The sequence below is a fragment of the Stegostoma tigrinum genome, chromosome 12 (genome assembly GCF_030684315.1).
Source record: "Stegostoma tigrinum isolate sSteTig4 chromosome 12, sSteTig4.hap1, whole genome shotgun sequence".
In the NCBI taxonomy this organism is placed as follows: Eukaryota; Metazoa; Chordata; class Chondrichthyes; order Orectolobiformes; family Stegostomatidae; genus Stegostoma; species Stegostoma tigrinum.
Window position 1 is genome coordinate 33,259,018 of NC_081365.1, and position 14,424 is coordinate 33,273,441.

The 14,424-nt window shown below is 43.2% G+C and overlaps 1 long non-coding RNA gene and 2 other non-coding genes across 3 annotated transcripts; 2 read left to right on the forward strand and 1 right to left on the reverse strand.

The window, feature by feature from the left end:
• The first annotated feature begins 6,014 nt into the window (after positions 1-6,014).
• Positions 6,015-12,238, forward strand: LOC125456816 (uncharacterized). The gene is made up of 3 exons (XR_007248520.2): positions 6,015-6,059; positions 8,323-8,546; positions 11,971-12,238. It is a non-coding gene; the product is annotated as an uncharacterized LOC125456816 (long non-coding RNA).
• trnap-agg (transfer RNA proline (anticodon AGG)) lies at positions 9,251-9,322 on the forward strand. The gene has a single exon. It is a non-coding gene; the product is annotated as a tRNA-Pro (tRNA).
• trnap-cgg (transfer RNA proline (anticodon CGG)) lies at positions 9,475-9,546 on the reverse strand. The gene has a single exon. It is a non-coding gene; the product is annotated as a tRNA-Pro (tRNA).
• Positions 12,239-14,424: the final 2,186 nt, after the last annotated feature.

Here is a 14,424-nt window from a genome sequence, read left to right on the forward strand (position 1 = left end):
TAAGTATGTCAATAGCTGCATATAGGCTGAGAAGGAAAAGTGAACCATAGTCACTGTCATGAATCTTGCACCTTTGAGCTGTTGCAAATATTATGACAGGTTCAAAACCGTGGTTGGAGAAGTCCAAACATAAGGTGGAATTTGGGCACCTGCTGGAGGCAACATCATGCTCAAGGTTTTGAAGAGGAAAGGTGAAGGAAGGCATTGGAGAAGTGCCAACAGTTTGTAAGGACAAAAGAGTCAAAGTATGTGTTCTTTGAAGATGGAGTAATGACAGCACCTTTGACGGGAAGGCCAGCAGTACCTGAGGATGAGAAAACCATTGATAAAAGTTAGCAGTCACTAATCTAGTGGGAATAATGTTGGAAAAGATGAAATTTAATGTTTAAATAACTCAAAATTTGATCTGGGTTCTTGACAAGACAAAATAAGTTGATGGATATTGATCAGAGATAATGGGAACTGCAGATGCTGGAGAATCTGAGACAACAAAGTAGAGCTGGATAAACACAGCAGGCCAAGCAGCATCTTAGGAGCACAAAAGCTGATGTTTCGGGCCTAGACCCTTCATCAGAGAGGGGAATGGGGAGAGGGTTCTGAAATTAATAGGGAGAGAGGGGGAGGCAGACCGAAGATGGATAGAGAAGATAGGTGGAGATTGCCCATTCCCAATTCCTTCGCCTCCACCGCATCTGCTCCCGGGATGAGGCATTCCACTCCCGCACATCCCAGATGTCCACGTTCTTCAAGGACCGCAACATCCTCCTGGCAGTGGTCGAGAATGCCTTTGACCGTGTCTCCCGCATTTCCTGCAACACATCCCTCACATCCCACCCCCGTAATAACCACCCATTGAGAATTCCCGTTGTCCTCACATACCACCCCAACCTCCAGATACAACGCATCATCCTCCGACACTTCCACCATCTACAATCTGACCCCACCACGAAAGACATTTTTCCATCCCCACCCTTGTCTGCCTTCCACAGAGACCACTCTCTCCGCAACTCCCTTGTCCGCTCCACACTCCCCTCCAACCCCACCACACCCGGCACCTTCCCCTGCGACCGCAGGAAGTGCTATACTTGCCCCCACACCTCCTCCCTCACCCCCATTCCAGGCTCCATGATGACTTTCCATATCAAGCAGATGTTCACCTGCACATCTGCCAATGTGGTATACTGTATCCACTGTACCCGGTGTGGCTTCCTCTACATTGGGGAAACCAAGCGGAGGCTTGGGGACCGCTTTGCAGAACACCTCCGCTCGGTTCGCATTAAACATCTGCACCTCCCAGTTGCGAACCATTTTAACTCCCCCTCCCATTCCTCAGACGACATGTCCGTCATGGGCCTCCTGCAGTGCCATAATGATGCCACCCGAAGGCTGTAGGAACAGCAACTCAGATTCCACTTGGGAACCCTGCAGCCCAATGGTATCAATGTGGACTTCACAAGCTTCAAAATCTCCCCTTCCCCCACTGCATCCCAAAACCAGCCCAGCTCATCCCCGCCTCCCTAACCTGTTCTTCCTCTCACCCATCCCCTTCTCCCACCTCAAGCCACACCTCCAATTCCCACCTAATAACCTCATCCTGCCTCCTTGACCTGTCCGTCCTCCCTGGACTGACCTATCCCCTCCCTACCTCCCCACCTATACTCTCTTCTCCACCTATCTTCTTTTCTCTCCGTCTTCAGTCCGCCTCCCCCTCTCTCCCTATTTATTCCAGAACCGTCTCCCCAACCCCTCTCTGATGAAGGATCCAGGCCCGAAACGTCAGCTTTTGTGCTCCTGAGATGCAGCTTGGCCTGCTGTGTTCATCCAGCTGCACACTTTGTTATCATTGATGGATATTGAGTTTGGAAGGCAATATATAATATCCAAGCAATAGCTTCTAAGTCACTTTTATGACCGAGAGCACCTTAAACACAGGTCAGTGCTAGTTGTGGTCTGGTCCAACTTCTTCTTTGGTTTCTTTCTATCTCTCTTTTGTCTTCTTTGCTTTGTAAATCCGTATACTGGACCGTTTGAACAGCCTTTTTTTAACCCTTTTTTAGCTCTGGTACCCAGAATTTCTGACACCATCTTGGTAAAAGCAATTGACTTGTACCTTTCATAACACAATCAGTATGATTAATTCTCCAGTCACACTTTCATCAATTGACAATTGATACTCTAACATTAATACTCAAAAATCCATCCTGAACTACAGTTACAAAGTTAACATGCAGACAACATAGACTTTCAGAGATAGCAAGAACTGTAGATGCTGGAGTCAGATATAACACAGTGTGGAGCTGGAGGAACACAGCTGGCCAGGCAGCATCAGAGGAGCAGGAAATATGGCATTTCAACACGGGACCCTTTTTCAGTAATGGGAAGGAGGAAGGGGGCTGGAAAATAAATAGAGGAAGAGTGGGGTTGGGGAAAGTATGTGGGATGGTGATAGGTGAGTGCAGGTAGCCTGTGTTCGGGATTGGTGAGTGGAATGGGTGGGAGAGATGATGGACAGGTTGTTACAGAGATAGTAGGAACTGCCGATGCTGGAGAATCTGGGATAACAAGGTGTAGATCTGCATGAACACAGCAGGTCAAGCAGCATCAGAAGAGCAGGAAAGCTGACGTTTCGGGTCTAGGCCCTTCCTTAGAAACGGGATCTCATGGACAGGTTGTGTCAGGTCAAGGAGGTGGGTATAAGAGGGAGGCTTGGACATGGGACGAGGCAGGGGTTGGGAGATTTTAAAACTGGTGAATTCCATGTTTAGGCCATTGGGATGTAGGCTCCCAAGGTGGAATATGAGGTGATGCTCCTCCAGTTTTCAGGTGGTGTCATTGTGACACTCGTGGAGGCGCAGTCAACAGACGTTCATTGTTCTTTACACTTGACCTTTAGTAATACAATCCAAAGCATGCAAACAGAGTAACCATTTAACTATTCCTACCTTTTACTGTTAAAATGGTACACTCTGCAGACAAAATCAATCTGCTTTCATTTCTATTCAATCTTACTGAACTGTCCCTGTTCTAACATTTCATCTTTTGTTTCTATAAATTGACAGATTCAAGAGTATACTGTCCTAAATCAAAGCAGAATTATCACACACTAGGAAATAACTCTCTGCTTACCAAATACCACTCAAACATTTGTAAAGTACAGCACCTAAAATTTAAAACAAAGGCAAAGTATGTAAAAACCCATATTTGAACAAAATAGATTTAGAGGTCAAAAGGTGGAACAGAGAAAAGGGGGAAGGATGTGGAAGGTTCAGGCTAGGATGAGGGATCTGCGGGGAAGGTTTGTGGTGGAGGGAACTGAATGGATGGTCTATAACAGCATAAGAATAAATGGTCATAGCTGATTTTGTGCTTTGACACCACCTTCTTGTCCACTTCTCATCTGCCTGTATTAGTTGTGAGAAAAAAAATGTCTTAGCCTTAAATGTCAACACGTTTTACTGTACTATTTGTAAAACTACAAGTGACAGTAAATTACTGTTCTGTTCCAGTGTGTCTGAAACCCTCTGCAAGAGAACATTCCAAAAATTCACAAGCCTATAAGTGAAGGCATTTCTCCTCTTCATACCCCATGTGTGTGGCCTTAATCCTGAGACTGTGCCTTCCCCCCACCCCTTGTTCAGATTCCACAGGCAGGGGAAACAATATCTCAGTAACTACTCCAACAACCCCTTCAAGATCTTGAATGTTTCAGTGAGATCACCTATCATTCTTCTAAAATGTAGACCCAATTTATCCTGCCCCTCATCACAGAAAAACCCTACCATCTCAGGAACCAATCCGGTGAACTGCCACTGCACTGACTCCAATACAATTTTTTTTATTAACCAGCACCTATGGGACCATGAGTGTGTCAGTTGATCAATATTTCGGTAGACCAAGGGATCCAAATAATCAATTTAATGATCAAATTAAAACCACACACTAAGTAATAGAAACATAATGCAGCGAGTATACACATCACTGTCATCCTTTATTTACAGCATAAATCACTTAAATAGTCTTTGCCTTAAATAAAACTTACCTGCAGGCAGCCTTCTCATTCGGACCCTCAGGCGTCACAGATGTCTAATAACGCAGTAAACTTTCAGAATTTGAGGCATATAACTTTTGGTGGTTTATCAAATCTGCTGATTTATTAGGTGTTGGTTAAATTAAAGTTTGCTGTATATACTTCCTCTAAGTATGGGAACCAAAACCCGCACACAATATGCATTCTGTGGTCTTACCCAAGCCCAGTTTAGTTGTAGTGACACTGTTTATTCCTTTCATCAAATCCCTTTGCAAGAAGCCAACATACATGTGTTTTCCTAACGCTAGCTGCTCCTGCCCTGCATGCTAATTTCTGAGTCTCCGTGTATGAGTACACCCAAGTCTTTCTCTGAATATTAACATTTACAAATTTCACATCTTTTAAACAAATATTCTGCTTTTCCTATGACAAAAAGGGTTACCTTACACTTCTCCACATTATACTCCATTTGTCACCTTGTTGCCCAAACCTAATCTGTCCACATCTCTTTGAACCTTTTTGTATCCTCTGCACAGCTTACCTTTTCACCTAGTTTTGTGCCATCAGCAAACCCAGATACATCATTTTCTAGCTCTTTGTGTAAGGTTGTAAATAGCTGAAGCACCAGCATGGCTCTTTGTGGCACTGTAACAGCCAGAGTCTACTAACTTGAAAATGCCCCATGTGTCCCTATTTTTTGTTTCTTGTCTCTTAATCACTTCTCTGTATCCATGCTAACAGTTAACTGTTGCCCACTTTCAATATTTTTATTAAAGTTTTCAAAATCGTAAGAGGACTGGATGGAGTAGATGGGGAAACTGTCCATGATTGTAAAAGAATCAAGAATGAGACGACACAGATTTGAAGTGCTTTGCAAAAGCAGCAAGTCCTTCTCACACAGGAATACACCGGCTTTAAGTGTAGTGGAGGCAGGTTCAGTTGACATTCAAGACATTATCAAATTATTTAAATAGAAATAGTGTTCAGGGTTATAGGGATAGGGAGGGAGAATGACACTAAAACATGATAATGGGGTAGATTATTTAAGACTGAGATGGGGAAACATTTGCTTACTCAGAAGCTGGTCAACATGTAGAATTGACTACCACAGTGAAAGTCAGGTCACTAGAGTGTAGTCAAGGGAGACTAATACATTATTTTGATATTAAAAACATCAAGAGCTATGGAGAGAAAGTGGAAATGTAGCACTGAAAGAAAGGATCTGCTGAGATCATGCTGAATGACAGAACAGGCTTGAAGGTCTGAATAACCTCCTCAAAAAAGAGTTAATGTTTTGCTCTAAAAAGTCTTCTTCCAAATACACTCAAGAAGCTTTTTGGGATCAAAATCTTAAAATGAGTTAATTCTGTTTCTCTCTCCATAGATGCTGTCAGACCCTGCTGAGTTCACCAGCATTTTTGGATTTTACTCCATGAGCTCTAACTGTGATATAACCTTTTAGATAATCCCCTTTACCCTATCGGTAACATCCTCAAAAGCTGTAATTAAGCTCTCAAACAGCATTTCCTGAAATCATATTGACATGTTCCAATCATGACTGATGTCAAGCTAATTTGCTTGAACCTCCAGGTATTCTCTCTACCTATTTACTTTAAAAGGGATGTTACATTTCCGAACTTCAACCTTCAGGCTCAAAGAAATGTATTAGACCCTTGCATTTTGTCTGTTTTATACACAGAAAGGGCAGAGTAGAGTGGAATAGGGAGATGGTTGGTAATAATTTACATGATCAGTGACTATGGACTCATTTTGGCAGAGTACTGAAAAGCCAGGTAGTGCTTTCATGTGCTCCAGCCAGATTTGGTGCTAATTAGCAAATCAGTCATGTGTTATAATCATTGAAATCTGTGTCCTTTGAACTTCATAGTGAAGAGTACAAACTAGATGATGACTTCAGGGTAGATTTTCACACCAGCCTCTAAAATAAAAACTGATCCATTTGATCTTGCTCCTGCCTCTCTTGCCTGGAGACCTGTCAAGAGGAGCTTTTCTGAAATGCATTCCAGCTCAGGTAACTCAGAATTCACCAGTATTTCTAGTTTCAAATAAGGTAACTTCCCAAATAAAGGTATTCCATCCCCACCATGGGTAATGCCTGGTGTCTGGAGGTGGGTAAGAAAATTAGTCATTAATGTGTTAAGGACAACTGGTTGCTAAGCCTATTGGCTATTGTCCAAAAACAGTAGCCAATAGATCCAAAAACATTGATCCTGTAGAAAGTAGTGCATATAACTTCTGCATTGCCTCTAAGAAGAAGCATGCAGTCTCCAATCAGAATGTTAGCATTAAATGTAGATCCTTGGCAGTTATGTGAGACGATTTCTTTTTTATATATTAACCAGCCAGTGAATATGTAAACCATCACATTTTTGTTTAAAAGAATATTTAGAACTAGGGATGCCCACTCTAGTGGGACATATTCTTGGAAGTTTGATAATGAGACACTGGCCTGCAGTTTACAAATTTTATTACATTTACCTAATAAAGATTAGGTACCTTGGTGTTCGACCATAGAACATAGAACAGTACAGGCCCTTCGACCCACAATGTTGTGCCGAACTTTGAGCCTAATCCTAAGGTCTATCTAACCTTCACCCCTACCTTATACTACCATCCATATGCCTATCTAATAGCCACTTAATTGCCCCTAATGAGGCCAACTCCACTACCCTCTCCGGCAATGCATTCCACACCCCTACCACTCTCTGAGTAAAGTGTTGAGTGTTGTTACACTGCATTAACCAATAAAAATAGGCTTGTTCTCGAGAAGTAGCAGAATGTTTATTGGGAAGTAAGAAAATATAACATAATTCTAAGAATAGTTTTCTACCATTTCTCTGTAATGCTTTCTCTAAGCCCCCACTATCTAGAAGAATTTTGCTCATTGATTAACTTGCTATGGCCCCCTGTGAAACCTCTTCAAATCTCCTGTAACCCTGAGAGATGTTTTCTCCTATCAAATACACTGAGAAAACAGGGATAGTTTGTAATCTCAACAAAGGAAGGCATTTTGGCAACACCCAGCAGATACTGTAGTATCTGTAATGTGGGAGGTTTGGGGAAAAATATCCAGCAGAGAAATAGAAACATAAAATAATCAAAAACAGGAGCAACAGTAGGCTATTCAATGTGGGGCTGGATGAACACAGCAGGCCAGGCAGCATCTTAGGAGCACAAAAGCTGATGTTTCGGGCCTAGACCCTTCATCAGGTTTTTTTCTGATGAAGGGCCTAAGCCCGAAATGTCAGCTTTTGTGCTCCTAAGATGCTGCTGGGCCTGCTGTGTTCATCCAGCCCCACACTTTGTTATCTTGGATCTCCAGCATCTGCAGTTTCCATTATCTCTATTCAAGCCTTCAAGCCTGCTCTGCCATTCCATATGATCACAGCTCATCATCCAACTCCAACCTGTTCAGGCTTTCCCCCCATACCCTTTGATCCATTTAGCTCTAATTCCTTCTTGAAAATTTCAGTGTTTTGGCCTCAACCACGTTCTGTGGAATCAATTTCACAGGTTCACCACTCTCTGGCTGAAGACATTTCTCCTCATCTCAATTCTAAATGGCCTACCCCACATCCTTAGACTGTGGCCCCCTGATTCTGGATTCCCCAGTCATCAAGAACATCCTTCCTGCAATTATCCTGTCTGGACCTGTTACAATTTTATAAGTTACCAAGAGATCTGCCCTTATTCTTCTAAACTCCAGTGAATATAGTCTTAACCAATCCAGTCTCTTTCCGTAGATCAGCCCTGCCATCCCAGGAATCAATCTGGTAAACCTTTGTTGCACTTCCTTCATAGCTAGAACATCCTTCCTCAGAAGGAGACCAAAAATGCACAGAATACTCCAGCTGTTGACTCACCAAGCCCTGTACGGTTGCAGCAGGACGTCCCCACTCCTGCATTCGAATCATTTCGTTGTGAAGCCAACTTATCAGACTTCAACACAATCTAACTAATGAAATGGACCCTGTGCCGTGTATCCCATACCTACTGGGCTCTTCATCCATACCAGGAAAGTTACAGACAATCCAGGAGGTCTGGAAACCTATTTATATCCCATATTTCAGAGAAATGGTGCTGTCAAGCCCCAGGATGTCTGCAATAGTTTGAAACAAAACCCCACAAGATCGATGTGAGTTAATTTTGCTGATCCTGCTCATGGTTAGAAAGTAGTACAGAGATAAGTACAGATTTACTCCTTCTATCATCAATACAAAATGCTGCAATGTCTGCTTTTTGCAGGATGTACTTAAACAAACTTGTTTGAACAGGTTACTTCAGCACAGCAACGTACATTATCAGGATAAAAGCTGCAATATCATCACTTCCATGATTCCTCAAAGTTATTCACCGTTCTGGCTTCGACATGAATGTTCTCAAAACCCTGAAATCCCCCACCTACTATCACCATTGTAGGACCACTGTCAGCTCACAAGCTGCAGCTCTTCAAGAAGAACAATAATTAACACCTCCTCAGGGAGACCAGATTCTGAGGGTAAGTAATAAACATGCCAATCCTCTTTTTGGGAAGAGGGAGGGTAATGAAAGACAGTGTCAAATTAACATCACTGCTGGCAGAAATTCCAAACCAACATGCTGTGGCAAAATCAGTAATCCAATTCCCAAAACAGAAAGATTACCAGAGCTCTGGAGGAAGAGACCTAATACTGAGAATGAGTAGGCCAATCCTTAATGAACAGAGATAAGCTCATAACTGTAGGTATTCTCTGGTAGGCATTATAGTTTGGTCGGTAAAATTCTAGTTTACACTCATTTGCGGCTAACTATAATTTTGTTCTGTCAAATTGCAGCCAACAAAACCCTAAAGCTAGGTGGGGCAGATGAGTGCACGCCCTAATAAGCAAAACAAAAACTGCAGCAAGATGGAGATTTTCTGGTAGCATGCACTTTATACTTCTTAAACCTAGAGATGGGACTCCACTCTTGTCAGATAACCAAGCCAGCTGGCTCACAAGAAAATATTCCTTTCATCACCGGAATCCAGACCTTGAATGTTATTATGTGCCACAGTAGAGCAAAATAATCTGCCAACGAATGAATTAATAAAAACGATTACGTACGGAGACTGGAAATAAAACTGAACAGTATAATGACGATTTGTAAAAAATTGAAAACAAAAGCACATTGTTACAGGGAAGTTGGTGCAAACAGGTCGGCCTGCAGACTATTGCACCGTCCGGCTCGTTGGTCTAGGGGTATGATTCTCGCTTAGGGTGCGAGAGGTCCCGGGTTCAAATCCCGGACGAGCCCCGTTTTTATGAAACTAAATTCAGGCCGTGCTGCCTTTTTCTTCCCCTTACCCGCAATTTGCTAAAATGACTGAAAAGAGAAACACTGCGGGGGAACCCGACATGAATTGAAATAAGTGATTTAAGAAAAAAAACAAACTTAAAAATAAAACTGGGCTCGTCCGGGATTTGAACCCGGGACCTCTCGCACCCGAAGCGAGAATCATACCCCTAGACCAACGAGCCAGCTGCCATTTTACTCCCTGGCAGCGGCTTTCTCCATCTACACCGCTCCAATTTCAGCCTCTGTTACTACATTCGCCTCCAACTGAAAGAACCGACTTCTCTCCCCACCTTGACACCGGGTCCCCGGCGCTGGGAGCCGCTGACGTGCGTGCCCCCCTCCCACCAACAACACGTTTCCCCCAGCGCCACAGGCTGACCCGGACCCGCAGCAGAAAGCGGGCTCATTCCGCCGCAGCGCCATCCAGTGGTACAGCAGGGCGCTGCAGCTAATTGACAACGTCGCCGCCTCGTACCCACCCCCGTCTCGAACTCTAGCCCCATCCCGTGGCAATGTCGAGCAGTACAATCAGCTGTGGGCACTGTGCCCAAGAAATGCAATTGCGGTGATCCCAAAGCATGGTTAAGGAGATGATAGATTGAAGGAGAGACTTTGGAAGTGCCGACGGTTTGATGGGTTAAAGCCTAGATGATTGAAGCCACAACTACAATGACAGGACAAAGTAGTAAAAGCACAATATGCCAGAATGAACGGAATGGAAAGATTTCAAAGTTTCTGGAGCTAGAGGAGGTTGAAGTGATGGGAAAAGGGCATGGATTTAAAACGAAGGTGAGAATTTTAAGGAAAGGCAATGATGACAGGCCACCACTTATTCATCCAGGGAAAATCAAGTGCCAAGCGTAGAGTCGTGGAAACGTACAGCATGGAAACAGACAATTCGGTCCAACTCATCCATGCAAACTAGGTATCTTTAATGAATCCACTCCCTTTTGCCAGCATTTAGCCCACATCCCATTAAACCCTTCCTATTCATATACCCATCCAGATGCCTTTTAAATGTTGTAATCGTACCAGCCTCCACCACTTCCTTTAGCAGCTCATTTCATGCACACACCACCCTCTGCATAAAAAATGTTGCCCCTTAAGTCCTTTTTAAATCTTTGCCCCTCTCACCATAAACGTACGCTCACCAGTTTTGGACTGCCCCAGCCCAGGGAAAAGACCTTGGCTATTCACCCAATCCATACTCCTCATCATTTCATAAACCTAGTTAGAATAGGAAGGGTTTACAGCAGTATGGGCCAAACGCTGGCAAATGGAACTAGCTTAATCTAGGATATATGGTTGGCATGGAAGAGTTGGACTGAAGGGTCAGTTTCCATGCTGTACAGCTCTATGACTCTAAGGTCACCCCTCAGCCTCTGATGCTCCAGGGAATATAGCCCCAGCCTATCCAGCCTCTCCCTATAACTCAAATACTCCAACCCTGGCAGCATCCTTATAAGTCTTTTCTGAAACATTTCAAGTTTCACAACGTCTTTCTGGAGGCCAGAATTGCATGCAATATTCCAATAGCAGCCTAACCGATGTCCTGTAGAGCCACAACGTGACCTCATGCAGAAAAACAAAGAACCAGCTTGGCGAGCCAACCAACCACAACCATGACCTCCTAACTCCTATATGCAATGCACTGACCAATAAAGGCAAGCATACCAAATGCTTTCTTCATTATCCTACCTACCTGTGACTCCACTTTCAAGGAGCTATGAACCTCTCCTCCAAGGACTGTTTGTTAAGCAACACTCTCCAGGACCTTACCATTAGGTAAACAGGTCCTGCCCTGATTTGCCTTCCTAAAATGCTATACCTCATATTTATATAAATTAAAGTCCATCTGCCACTTCTCCATCCATTGGCCCATCTGATCAAGGTCCTGTTGCACTCTGAGGTAACCTTCTTGGCTGCCCACTACATCTCCAATTTTGGTGTCATCTGCAAACTTACTAACCATACCTTCTATGTTCACGTTCAAATCATTTATATAAATGACATAAAGCAGTGAACCCAGTGATCCTTGGATAATGCCAGAATCAATGTCACCATGAGAAGAACAATGGAACTGGGACTCTAGTGGGACATAGTTGACTATGTTTAAATTTGCAGATAGTTTAGGACAGAAAGGTATTAAAGTCATACTCACAGAGGATATCATTGCAACTTTATTTGGTCTCAGTCAGTACCATGGCACAGAATTTTAGGGAAATATGGACTTCGTGAGGTTTCAGTCTGCATTCATGAAAGTGCCAAGGGTTTACTGTTTTGAGAAAGAGTGAGGATCGATGTTTTGAAAAGGAGAAAGGCAATAACTGCCATTTGCTATGTCAGCCCTAATGATTATCAGAGTTCTGAACATCATCATCCTTGTCTCTGTCCTCTGTTTTTTTCAAGTCTGTTTAAAACTTTCTTCTGATTTATGTTGAAGTTAGATTTAAACAAGTTTTCATCATTCGGAGGCAGCACCTTCCACCTGAGGAAAAATTTGAGGACAGTAACGTATAGAATAGCATTGGATGCTAATTGCAGTACTACATGTATTTCCTTATTTATTCTCCAATTCCCCTCATATTTCATCTTTTTTATTACAGTCACTTTTTATTTCCTTGGTCTCTCTTTGGGCCTCTGACCATCTGTAGCCAATATCTGAGATAATGGGAACTGCAGATGCTGGAGAATCCAAGATAACAAAGTGTGAAGCTGGATGAACACAGCAGGCCAAGCAGCATCTCAGGAGCACAAAAGCTGACGTTTCGGGCCTAGACCCTTCATCAGAAAAATATAATTTCAGTACTGTAGCTGTAATTCCTGTACTTGCCACAAGGTAGCAATGTGGTATTACATTTGTATCCTTCAGAAGCTGAGTGGCTGAAGTCTGAGTCATTTGGTAGCGCTAAATGCCATTGAGTGGCAAAAGACAACCAAAGAGTAGAAATACAGCTTGACATTCTGAAATGTAGAAACGTGAAATATCCAAATACATTTAAAATGGAAAAATAACAGAGAACACTAATAAGCTGCAGAAATAGTTTGGACTTTTTAATTTAATGAAACATCCCAAGACGAGGTCACAAATAAAATATGACATTGAACCAAGAGGAGATATTGCCAGATGACGAGAAAATTGGTCAAAGGCAGCAATGTTAAAGTGGATCTTATAAGAGGAAAGTGAAGTTGAGAAACAGAGAGGTGTAGGGAGAGTTTTCCAGAGCTTAAGGCCTAAGCAGCTGAAGACATGGCTTCCCATGGCGCAGCAATTTAAATTAGGGGTGCTCAAGGGAGAAGAGTTACAGGCGTGTAGATACATTGGGACTGGAGGAGATTACAGAGATAGGGAGGGGTGAGGCCATGGAAGGAATTGAAAACAAGAATGAGACGGATAGAAGTTGGTGGGGAAAGGATCCACAACCCGAGCTACAGGTCTTTGCTAAAACTTGAAGCAATGTAATGATTAACAAGAGTGGAGGAGTTGAAGGAGATAGTTGTGAGGTAGACCTGGGTGTTGTCAGCACACACACAACCCCCTCTGCTGTGTTTAGGGGTATCATCACCAAGCAGCAGAATGAAGATATTAAATAGGAGGGAGCTAAGGATGGATCCTTGCTGAGAACAGAGGTAACAGGCAGAAGCTGGAACAGAAGAAGTCACAAATAGTTCGCTAAGTAATGATTAGATGGATAAAAATGAAACCAAGTGAGAGCAGCCGCTACCAGCTGGACAACAGTGAACGATACTTTGGTCAACTATTGTCAAAGCTTCCAGAGAAGTTGACAAGGATTTCGAAGAAATGTTTACCTGTGTCATAGTCATGAGGGATGTCATTTGTTATTTTAATAAGTGCTGCTTTGGTGTTGGGGCAGGGCAGGAACCTGTTTGAAGAGATTCAAACATAGACTTCCAAGAAATTTGGGAACATGTTTTGGAGGTGACCACATTGGAGAGGAGATTGTAATCTGCAACGACAGTGAGGTCAAGTGGAGTCTTTTTTTCAAAAGATGAGTGTCAATTTAAAGGAGAACATTTACAACGTTGGCTAATCTAGTGCTCAGGAGTGATGTGGTATCAGTGATTTAGTGATGTGAGCATCGAGGGAGTAGGAGATATGTCTAATGAATACAATGAGCTCAGACAGACCATGAGTTCAGGGTGAGGAGAGGAGAGGAGATGGGATGGACAGGTATAGCCATGCCTGTCCCTGTCAGGTTTGTGGAACATTCCTTGTTCCAGTCATACTTGGGCTCCCACCCACAACTCTTTCTCCATTACATCGATGATGTTTTCAGTATTGCTTCCTGCTATCATGTGAAATTGGAAAACGCAAATCAATTTTGCTTCCAACTTCCTTCCTTCTCTCACCTTCATCTTGTCCAAATCTGACTCCTCCCTTCCCTTCCTCAACTTCACTGTTTCCATTTCTAGGGATAGGCGGTCACCGATTTCCATGACAAACCCAATGACTGCCACATTTACCTCGGCTATAATTCCTCACACCCTGCTTCATGTAAAGATTCCATTCCATTCTCCCAGTTTCTCCATTCCTGCTACCTCTGTTCTGATGATACCAACGCCCACCAGGCCACCTCCAACATAACTCCTTGTGAGGGGTTTGACTGATTTGGAACATGACTGTTTATGGCTGCATTATTCTTTGCTCTCATGCAATGCTTCTGCTGATGGCAATTTCTGCCACCTGCCTTACAGAATTGTATGAAAGCGGGGCATTTCTTTGGTGCCTGCAGAAGCCACACCTTCCACATATCTTGCTTCGTTTGGGTCTTCTAGTGTTTGCGTCAACCATTATGTTTATGCTTTGGGCCTTTAAACATTGCCAGCCTGTGAAGATACTTACCTCTTTGACACTATAAGTCTCTGGTTTAGCCAGTGAATCTTTCTGGAAAGTTTCCATGGGAGCAGAGGTGATTACCAACTCAACTAGCTTGTTTGCTCACAACACATTTTTAAAAAATCACATCAAGTGCACTTTTCCCTGCATCTACTCGTGAAATGGTCTATGGGTTGCATGGGCTTCAGTCTAAATCATTTGA